Source organism: Hyaena hyaena, unplaced genomic scaffold, assembly GCF_003009895.1.
Source record: "Hyaena hyaena isolate Hyena2069 unplaced genomic scaffold, ASM300989v1 scaffold_1116, whole genome shotgun sequence".
In the NCBI taxonomy this organism is placed as follows: domain Eukaryota; kingdom Metazoa; phylum Chordata; class Mammalia; order Carnivora; family Hyaenidae; genus Hyaena; species Hyaena hyaena.
The window spans coordinates 511,830-522,461 of NW_024081750.1; positions in this window are offsets into that span (position 1 = coordinate 511,830).

Below are 10,632 nucleotides of genomic sequence, written 5' to 3' on the forward strand. Positions count from 1 at the left end.
TAAATAAATATTATTTGAGACATGAGTTTTGAGACTATGTAGCATTCTATTATCTGCACAAACCACAACTTATGTAGTTGACATCTAATTGTTAGACACTCTGGTTGCTTTTAAAAATTTACAATAAAAAATATTATAAATTGCACTGATTAAATTCTCCAAACATCGATCTTTGTCTGTATCTCTAATTGATTTAGAATATCTTCACGCAAGTAGAATGGATCAAAGGATATGTAAAGGAAAAGGTAACATTTCTGCAGAAACTAGAAAATACTAAAGTGAAGGGTATAAAATATGCCATGCTTTACTGCCTGTTTGCTGAGAGTGGGGTGGAGTGAGTTAAACAAAACTGTTTTAGCTTTCAACTCATAGGATAAAAGATCCAAATGTTCTCATCTCTATGTAGACAGGAGCAGGTGATGAAGGGGGAGGTGTTCAAAGTTTTGTGCATGGAGAAACAGGTAAATGTTTGGAAAAGGCACTTCGCCAGTTCCCTGAATACTCAAAAGAAAAAAAGGAAAAGAAATTAAATGAAGGGAACAAAGAATTGACTGAGAGCCCACTTGATTTGGGAAATAGGTTTTGACTTTTCCCAAACTGGGCAAATAGAGAAGAGGGATAAACATTTTTTGCTTAGGGAATGCTACAGTGCTCATACCGTACAGTGTAGACACACTGTCAGAAATCAAGGAGCAAAGTTCCCAGGAACTTGGTTAAGGCATTACCTATGCCTTTTACCATGGAGTATAGACTGGATGTGGAATTATATGCTCATATAAATTGGTTAATGGTCTTCAGGAGAATTACATGCAAATAATATACAATATCCAGGAGCTTCTTATTTGTCATACGTTTCATGGTTGAAATTATCATGGGATGATTATTAAGTTGTATTTACAATAGAAATTGTGCAAGGGAGTTAGCTTAGGGGTATGAAGGTCACACGAAAGTGTGGAGGGTGGGGCATGAGCAGGGGAGGGAGAGAGAGAAACAGACAGGGAGGGAGCTAAAGGGAGAGAAGGAGAACATACTAGCGATGACTTTAGGAGTTGTAGATTAATCACTATGCTTTGATATCTAGGAAAATAGAGGGATAAATAAAAAAGACAGTTGATTTTCACATATCTCAAAAGAGCAAAACAAATGGGAATAACAACCAACATGATTTTGAGAGAAGTAAATCACTCTGATTTAATCTAATTTTACTCCCTGACACAGTGACAAGCTTTAAATATGAGAGGAAGCAAGAGTTCATCTCTCTTCACTTCAGTTTGGTTTTTGTCTCACATGGCATGTAAAGGAAGGCATAACTTGTGAATCAGTGGATCTGTGACCTTCCAGGGCAGACCAGTGAAGACTTCAGAAGGTTGATGGGTGCTTATGTTGAATGAAATTGGTGTTAACCTCCAGAATTAAATATAAAAGAATGCAAAATACGGAATCTACAGACTAGAAAGTTACTAAATCTGTAGGAGATCTATCTGCAAGAATACAAAGTGAATATAGGAAGAAAAAAGGGTGGCTGCATTAAATTGAAAATTGTTACAAGCCACCAATTAAAATGACACATTAAAAAAAGTTCTATCTAGTTTAATAAATGTAAATGGTAATAGCTCCTGTAAATAAAACGACAGTATGCAGGCATTCTGACACATTGCTGCTACAATTAGAAATGAGACATAGAAGAGCTGCTTGGATTATTTAGGGGAACCTGCAGTGATTCCTGACTTCACCTGTACCATTTTGTCACATGATAACAATCAATCCAGTTACAAGACTGTAATGCATGTTTATCTTTTGTAATTATTTTCCTTCCTTAAATCCTATAAAGTACTTGACTGTTACTGGTAAGAGAATGAGGAATTGTGTTAATTCCTCCAAAAATAAATAAATATTTTGCTTAAACTTCTGTTTCCATTTTTTTCATATAAACGTTTTTTTCCAAGGCAAATTTATGGGAATTTCTTTGAAGACATTTTAAAAGGTAGTTCAACTCAACATATATAATACCAAGAATGCATAGAAATCAATTCAAGACATGATAATATGAAGAACTAGGGCCTAATCAAGTAATAAACAGGCAACAAATACTGTATCATGACCACCCCTGGCTGCAGTGATTGTAAAATATAACCCGAGTGTGGAGTTCAAATATGAAAATTGTACACATCCCTATTAATAAATTATGTCAGGTATTATTAATATAATTAAATTAATATATTAATGTTATATTATTTAACTTACTATATTAACATTAATATAATAAAATATTATCAAGTCTTAACAACCTCATGCTGTTTGACTTAACAATTCCCCCTCTGGATATTTTAGCCTCGGAAAATAATTATGCTCTGCCAGAAGATATATACAATAGGATACAACAATGTTTTTATTTTCAATATTTTTGGTAACAGATGCTTGATAACTTATATATGAAAAAATACAAAATAAATAATGGCATGCATGAGCCATCCATCAGGGAAATAGTTTTGCATTGTAATGATAAAAAACATGATTTTGCTACAGAAGCAAATTCACAATTAAGTAAAAAAGAGAAATTAATTATAAAATAATATATATAATTCTTTAAATAATAGTCTGAAAATAAATACAGAATAATTAACATAAAATATATTGTTTAAGGAATTAAGGGTGATTGTATTTTTAAATTTTATTCTGAATTTATAAAAAAGGACTTGATAATTTTTTATTTAGCAGAACAGCTATATAAGGAATAACCACGTATACTGATTACCTTTAATGACTATCTGATAATCCTTTTCTTTGTTTTTTTCCCTTTAATTGTTGATGACCTTTTCTGTTAATAAAATTTCATTATTGAACTTAACATTTGTTGGATATAATATTGTCTGTACTGTTTATATAAAAACTCAAAGCTGGAGTTCCACATTTATGTTCATTCTCCTATATTTTATGTATTTCATATGCAAATGCAAATATATAAATTATAAATAAACAAAACTTTAATGTAAATATAGGAATATTTAACATATAAATTATATATAAAAATAAAATATGTAAATTGCAGAGGGATGTATATATAGAGAGATACAATGAATTTTTGTTACTTTAGTCATCCAAAAAACTGGCCCATGATTCCGTTTCTTTTTTAACTTCTTAATTTTTTTCTTGATCTGAAAACATGTCATTGATTTATCTGTTTGACCATTTTTTTGTGATCTCAAAATATCTTAACGTAAAACATTTCTTTACTTCTACCATTTTTCTCTATTTTTAAATTTTGATATACTTTCAAACTTATAGAAAATTTGCAATTATTGTACCTAAGACCCTAAATACTCTTTGTCCAGATCCATTAATTGTTTACATTTTATACCTTTTTCCTTATTATTACTGCTTGTTTTGTCTCCATATATGTTTGTGTACATATATATGTATAGTATAATTACATATACATGTATATATATATTTTCCCTGAATCATTTGAGAATAAGTTGCAGACATCATACTTCTCTATTTAAAGTATTTTCATGTGTATTTCTCAAGACTGAGAACACTGTCTTCTACAACCACAAAAGAATTATGAGAAGTAAGAAATTTATTACCAATGAAATATTGTTATGTAACAGTGCATCTAGGATCATATATGCATTTAATTGTCATGCCTTTTATCTTTTAACCTGGAACAAATTCTCAGTCTTTAATGACTTTGAATGTGAAGATATCTTCAGACTTTCCTCAATGTGAGTTTGCCCGATATTCCCTAATGATCGACTCAGATGATGTACCACAGAAGTGATGTTGTATCCTAAAAAGTGTGCCATATGTGGAGGCACATCATGTGTATTTGTTCCATTATTGATGTTGTCTTTGATTGTTACCATGGTCTCTGTCAAGTTTTTGCATTGAAAATTATTTTTCTCTTTTTTTAAAAAGTTTATTTATTTTGAGAGAGAGAGAGAGAGAGAGCAAGCAGTGGAGGGGCAGAGAGGGGGGTGGATTGAGAGAGAATCCCAAGCAGGTTTCATGCTGTCAGCCCGGAGCCCAATGAGGGGGCTGAACCCACAAACTGAGATAATGACCTGAGCTGAAATTAAGAGTTGGACACTTAATCAGTAGGTGCCCCTGAAAGTTGTTATTTTCCCCATTGTAGTTAATAACTGATTTGTGAGAAGATGATATAAGACTATGGAAATATCTTGCTCAACATCATACTTTTACCCACAAATGCTGATCCACAAGTGTTTTGTTGACTGCATCAGTTAACTATCATGTTTACTTAATGGTGATTTTCTAACTCCATCAATACATCTACATTTTGTTAGGTGGCATTCCATGCAAAGGAAGAGGTTTTTCTTCTTCCTTATATAATTTATTCATTTCTTTCATTTATATTTTCTGTAATGAATATTTTTCATTATGATAATTATTTATTTCAACTTTCCACGTGTCCCAGATATGACTAGTAAGAACTTCTTGAAGCTGGGGCCTATATCTTTTTGACATACCCCATCATTTTTAAATGACTTACTCCTCCCCCCAGAAGAAAATGCTGTCACCTTGAAATTTATATACTTATTTCTCTTCCCTGTGTACATGTTCTAAAATGCCTGGATAGTTTTTACACATTTTTATAGTTTCAGTAGACTTTCTGTATGTGAGTTTTGTGTCAGTTTTAGGACCTTTGCTTTCCTCTTCTTCACTATTTTTCTGGACATATTAGATTTCTGTAATACATATAGTGGGAGTTTGAAAGGTAACTCTATTAGATCGGTGTTTAATTTTCTATTTACAGATAATTTGACATTTTTATTACTTTCAAACTTCCAGTTATACTTAAGGCCTAGGATTTGTGTGTTTTTGTTTTTGTCAGTAATTATATCTATATCTATATCTATATCTATATCTATCTATATCATCTATATCTATCTATATCTATACCTATATATTTATATCTATATATATGTATGTATGTATTTCTTAAATATTTATTTATTTTGAGAGGGCGAGAGAGAGGGAAAACACATGAGCAGGGGAGGGGCAGAGAGAGAAGGGGAGAGAATCCCAAGCAGGCTGGACGCTGTCAGTGCAGAACCCTACACAGGGCTTGATCCCATGAATCGTGAGACCATAACCTGAACCGAAATCAGGAGTAGGACGCCTAACCAACTGAGTACCCAGGTGTCCCTGGCTATATATTTTTGCAGAATGTGTGAAGAATTTCAGATTTCGGTGGCTTGTATTACCACAACTACCCAGAATTCCAGGTCTCTGTTTTATTTAAACATTATACAAAACATATTGACATTTCAGTTGTTTGCAATATGCCATGATGTATGGATTACAGATTTTCACCTTCAGTGGTCTGTGTTCTCATAATACAGTTTATTTAGGGACATTGAAGGTTTCTTTATTATTATAATTGCTTTATCAAATAGTATACCTGTCAGTCTATGAAGCAACTCTCTGGAAGATATGTTCATGATAAATGTAAATCATTATTTTAGATTATTAAGTTCCTTGATTTGTTTCAGTCAGTTGAGTTTATGAATTTCTCCCTCAGCTTTAAAAATTATCAAACATATATTTAAACAAATGGAAATTCAAGTCAATGAAGCTTTATTTTTTAAAAAACATTTATTGAATGCTTATTATAAGCCAGGCACTACATTAAGTACTTTACTTAGGTATTTATTTAATTCTGACACCAATACTGACAAAGAAGCTATTGCTATCCCTATTTTAATTTTTTAAAATGTTTGTTTATTTTTGAGAGTGAGAAAGAGATAGAGCATGAACAAGGTAGGGGCAGAGAGAGAGGGAGACACAGAATCCTAGGCAGGCTCTAGACTCTGAGCTGTCAGCACAGAGCCCAATGTGGGACTCCAACTCATGCACAGTGAGATCATGACCTGAGCTAAAGTCAGACTCTCAACTGACTTAGCCACTCAGGCACCCCAAGTCAATGATGCTTTAAAACATGTGTATGTACATTCGTGGAATGAATACTATATGTTTGGGTTTTTTTTTAAGTTTATAACCCATTATCAAGTTACTCAATCCTAGGAATCTATCCCAAGGAAATAACTTAAAATAAGGGAAAGTACTTATAGCAATATGAATTACATCAGCAAAAAACAGAAAATACTTAGGTGCAACAGAAGAAGAGAATTATTAGGTGCATTATGAAACATCATTATCTCATTATTATTAAAAACCTGTTTTATTCGATGTTTATGTAAAAGTATATAAAATATACTTGTTAAACAATAGAACATAAAATGATATATGCAGGACAGTTCCAACTATGTGAAAACCACACATGAAAAAAATATTAGAAATTACATAGAAATTACCATAAATGTAGAAAAATCAAATTTTAGAAAACATATATAATCTAAAAATTGACTTACTATGTTTGGAAACTTAAATAAGGTTTCAGACTAAATCTCTGTAATCAATGTAGATAAAATCAAGAGGCTACAACAAAAACACTCTACCAATTTGGCATATATATCCAATCAAAGAGAAGAGAGTACAATGTATACATTTACATGTATCAATAAGACTTTCCAATAAATAACCCAAATATACAAATAAAGTGGTAGAAGATTTCAGGACTCTAACAAATAGGTTAAAAGATATGTGCAAGGAGGGGAAATATACAAACAATAATGCAATCTAAATATAAACTGAGTTCAAAATAATTCATGGATCAGTGCCAGCCACATCCGGAAAGAGCAAATGTTTTTACTACAGCTAAATTCAGAGTAAAATATCATGTAAAGTAGCTTGGTATGGTTAAGCCAAAAAAAAAAAAAGCATCAATAAACGTAAGACTACTCAAAAAATAATAAAATAAAATAAAACATGTGTATGTATTAAAACAAGATAATCAATAATATCTGATATTAAGAATCCAGTAAATATCATTATAACCATTGTCTCATCTATCTAATGAAATAAGCTTTCTGACTATAATTAAGGAAAGTTCCTCCTCTCCTGTTTCACAGCAAACAGGTCTTAATGTAGTTGATACATAGAGATAGGAACAAAACGCTTAGGTGCTAGCAAATAGCAGGGTAGAAGGCAGATGCAAAAGTAGGAAATAGGCTAGTGTAGAAAGCATTCGCATCCAAAAGGGGCAGCCATTTCTTTGTTCTTGGAGGCTGTGAGCCCAGCTTTACAAAATCCTTGCTCTTTCAAGAGGGTAGAAATACGAATTCTTATGAGAAATCTCCTACTTAAAAAAAACAAAATTTTTTTTTAACATTTATTCATTTTTGAGAGAGAGATAAAGTGAGAGTGGGGAAGGCGCAGAGAGAGAGAGAGAGAGGGATGCACAGATTTTGGAAGCAGGCTCAAGGCTCTGAGCTGTCAGCACAGAGCCCCACACAGGGCTCGAACCCACAAACGGTGAGATCTTGACCGAGCCAAAGTTGGATGCTTAACTGACTGAGTCACCCAGGTGCCCCTAAATGGTTATAAAACCATGGCATGGGATACACAAAACATGCCAGTAAGCAAGCCAGATTTGGTTATTATATCACAGTTCGCACCCTCTATTCTGGATGCATTGTAGGGACTAGCAGGTGCTATAGTGAGAAGAGTCTGTGTCAGAAACGCTAGTTCTAAGCCATGGATCACCTCTTAGCTGTATCAAATTGGGCAAATCACCTGATTAGCGCTAAATTCAGTTCTCTTGCCTAGAGGGTGAATATGCTAAAATGTGAAGAAATATACATGTCTGCAAATTGCTCTAACTTCAGAATTCTTTTGAAATTATATGTGAGCCCAAATTTGTATCTTCTATTAAGCTCTACATTTTAAACTTACAAAAATGAAATTATAAAAATGTGTACCTTCTTAAAAATGATTCACTTTTGACATTTAACTGTAAACTGCTAACTCTGTATAGTCTCCTCTTCTTTGAGAGGTTTTGTGTTGAGTATTAGTAAACTTATTCATTGGGCCAGGTAGAGGTCCATGTCATCTTGTACTTCATACACTAGAGGAAGAAAAATGAGACTTTCAACTCTGAATGCTTCTTTGCTTATTGAACTGTTGATTTGATTACATTTGATTTTGGTGAACACAGAAAGTCCACCTCCTTCATTAGTAAGCTGATATTTCTGTTTAGTACGGTAAACCAAATTTCTCTGGGCAGGAATTTGGCCAATCACTGAGAATGTCACTAAAGATGCTTGCTACTTAGGAGGATTTTTATTTCTACCGTCCATAGTCCATAGTGTGTTTGACCTGCCTGAAGTAACACATTGTCCTTTAAAGGGTTACTTTGATTATCATCAGGTTGTGTTTGGTTTTGTTTTTCTTTTAGATATTCCTTTTATATAGCACACTATACCCAGTAGAATAATACCCATTGAAGTTGAAAATATTTTGGGTTTTGAAATTAATGTGCTCTTCCCAACACGTCTCCTCTGAAACAAATTAATTACTAAAACCTGATGAACTTTCTCCATAGAAGTGATTTTCTGAGAAAAAAGAAATGGATGCTTGTGTATTTTTGTAAGGTGTGCAAGTGGCATACCTACATTTTTCTCAGTTCATGGTTTTCAATTAGAATTGAAATGTAATTACAGAGTGAATTGGTGCAATTCTCTGGATAAATCAAGCAAAATTCTTTTCTAACTCAGTGATCTTCATATATCAGACAAAAGTACATTTTAAAAAGCTTGAATTATTTTAATAAGCACCTCAAGTCTCCAACTTAAATTTACTTATAGATAGATCATACTTTTGAATTGCTTTAATGTTGTTCTGCTATGTTCCGGGGGAACTGTATTTACTGCATGTATTTTTGAAGTCAATGTGCAGACTCTTCTTACCTCTTAAGAGTATTATCTTTGACTTAAATACAGGATATTTGCATATAGTTGGGGATATTTCTGTTCAGCTGATTATACTTTGCTAGGTGTATAATCTATATTTTGCAAAACTTTATTTCAGTATGTTAAAGTATGTATTGTCTAAGTGTGTGTTGGTCTGGATTAGTTTTTCTGTGACCTTGGCAGATCACTTACTCTTTTGTTTTTTTGTGTTTTTTTTTTGTCTTCACAGATGCATTTTGTAGGAGTATTTTGAAGATGAATGTTTGCAAATCGTTTTGAAATTGCCAAGTGCCACATACAGTAAGTAATATGTATTTTTATTTTTCCACTCAATCGCAGTCATGCTGAATGAATTTGGCAGTCATAAAAGAACACATTTCTATTTATGGTTCTTGATATTTGTGAATATTGAGGCAAAATATATATAAAAGATAAAAATTTGATGAGCTGTTTGCTAGTTTGAATTAAGTTGTATAAATTCAAGATTTCTTTCTGATGACAAATTTTACTATTGTTCTACTTATATAACTTGCACATAATATTTCTCACTTATATTTAAATGAGATGTTTTTCTCTTAATCATAAGTTGAGTAGAGTGCAGAAATCACTAGTGTTATTCCATATCCAGTGCTGATATGGAAATTTAAAAAAGAGTATTGAATTAAGTATTAAGATTTGCTGAGTACTAAGACTTTCTGTGAATCCGGCAATTTATGTGTGTTGCCTATAATACTCCACCAAATATTTTAAGATTATTATTTTTATCCTGATTTTATAAATAAAAAAACCTTAGACCTAAGAAGTTTTAATGCAAGACTCGACATCCTTTCAAAGTGGTGAATCTGGGCTTTGAACACAACACTTCTCAGAAAATATGGTCTCCAACTATTAATGTAGACAGAGTTAAATACCCTATCTAAGAAGCTGAATATTTAAGAGTTTAAACATATTCTGATAATTTATTTGTATTTCTGTTTTTTTCAAGCATTAGCCTGAGAATGAATTTTTTTCTATCATGTCATTGCTTTCTTGTCAAATGATGCTTTCCAGTCCTCAGTCCAACTTGGACTGCTTTGAACTGGTGTGAAATAAATGAAAATGTAGGTCCTGAAAAACAATGTTTATAAATCACCTAAGTTAATCTTTGATAAAAACATGTTTATAATTAGTGTTCTGAAGCTCTTCAAGAGTTTTTTGTCATTCATTAAAAAAAATTAAATTAAAGCCTGTTATTATTCTAAAAATTTGGAGGGACCACAGAATCAGACTCGTAGGTTTCACATGCTTGAATTCCTTGTTTGATGAAGTGAGATGAAAAGGAAGACATTTCTAAAGTAGAATTTCCCAAAAACGTAGAAGCAGTAATGGCAGCATTGATGTTTTTATGTTGTCTCCCAAAATAACTACTTTAAAAAAAGTAGTCTAGTATATGTTTAGGAATTCAGACTCTGGGTTCAGACCACCTTAAATACTGGATTTATCACTTATTAGCTGTATGACAGAACAAATTACTTAATGCCTTGGGGCACCTGGGTGGCATAGTCATCTGAGTGTCCAGGTTTGTGGGATTGAGTCCCATGTCTGGCTCTGTGCTCAGCAGAGATTCTTAAGATTCTCTCTCTCTCCCTCTGCCTCTCTTCCTTACTTGCTCTTTCTCTCTCAAAAAAAAATTACTTAATGTTTCTTTAAAATGGATTTAAGATTAGGAACTACTTCATTTGCAGTGAGTTAACACATGTAGAATATAGCACAACTCCAAGTCAAAGGTAAGTGGATAATTCAATTTAAGTATATTTGC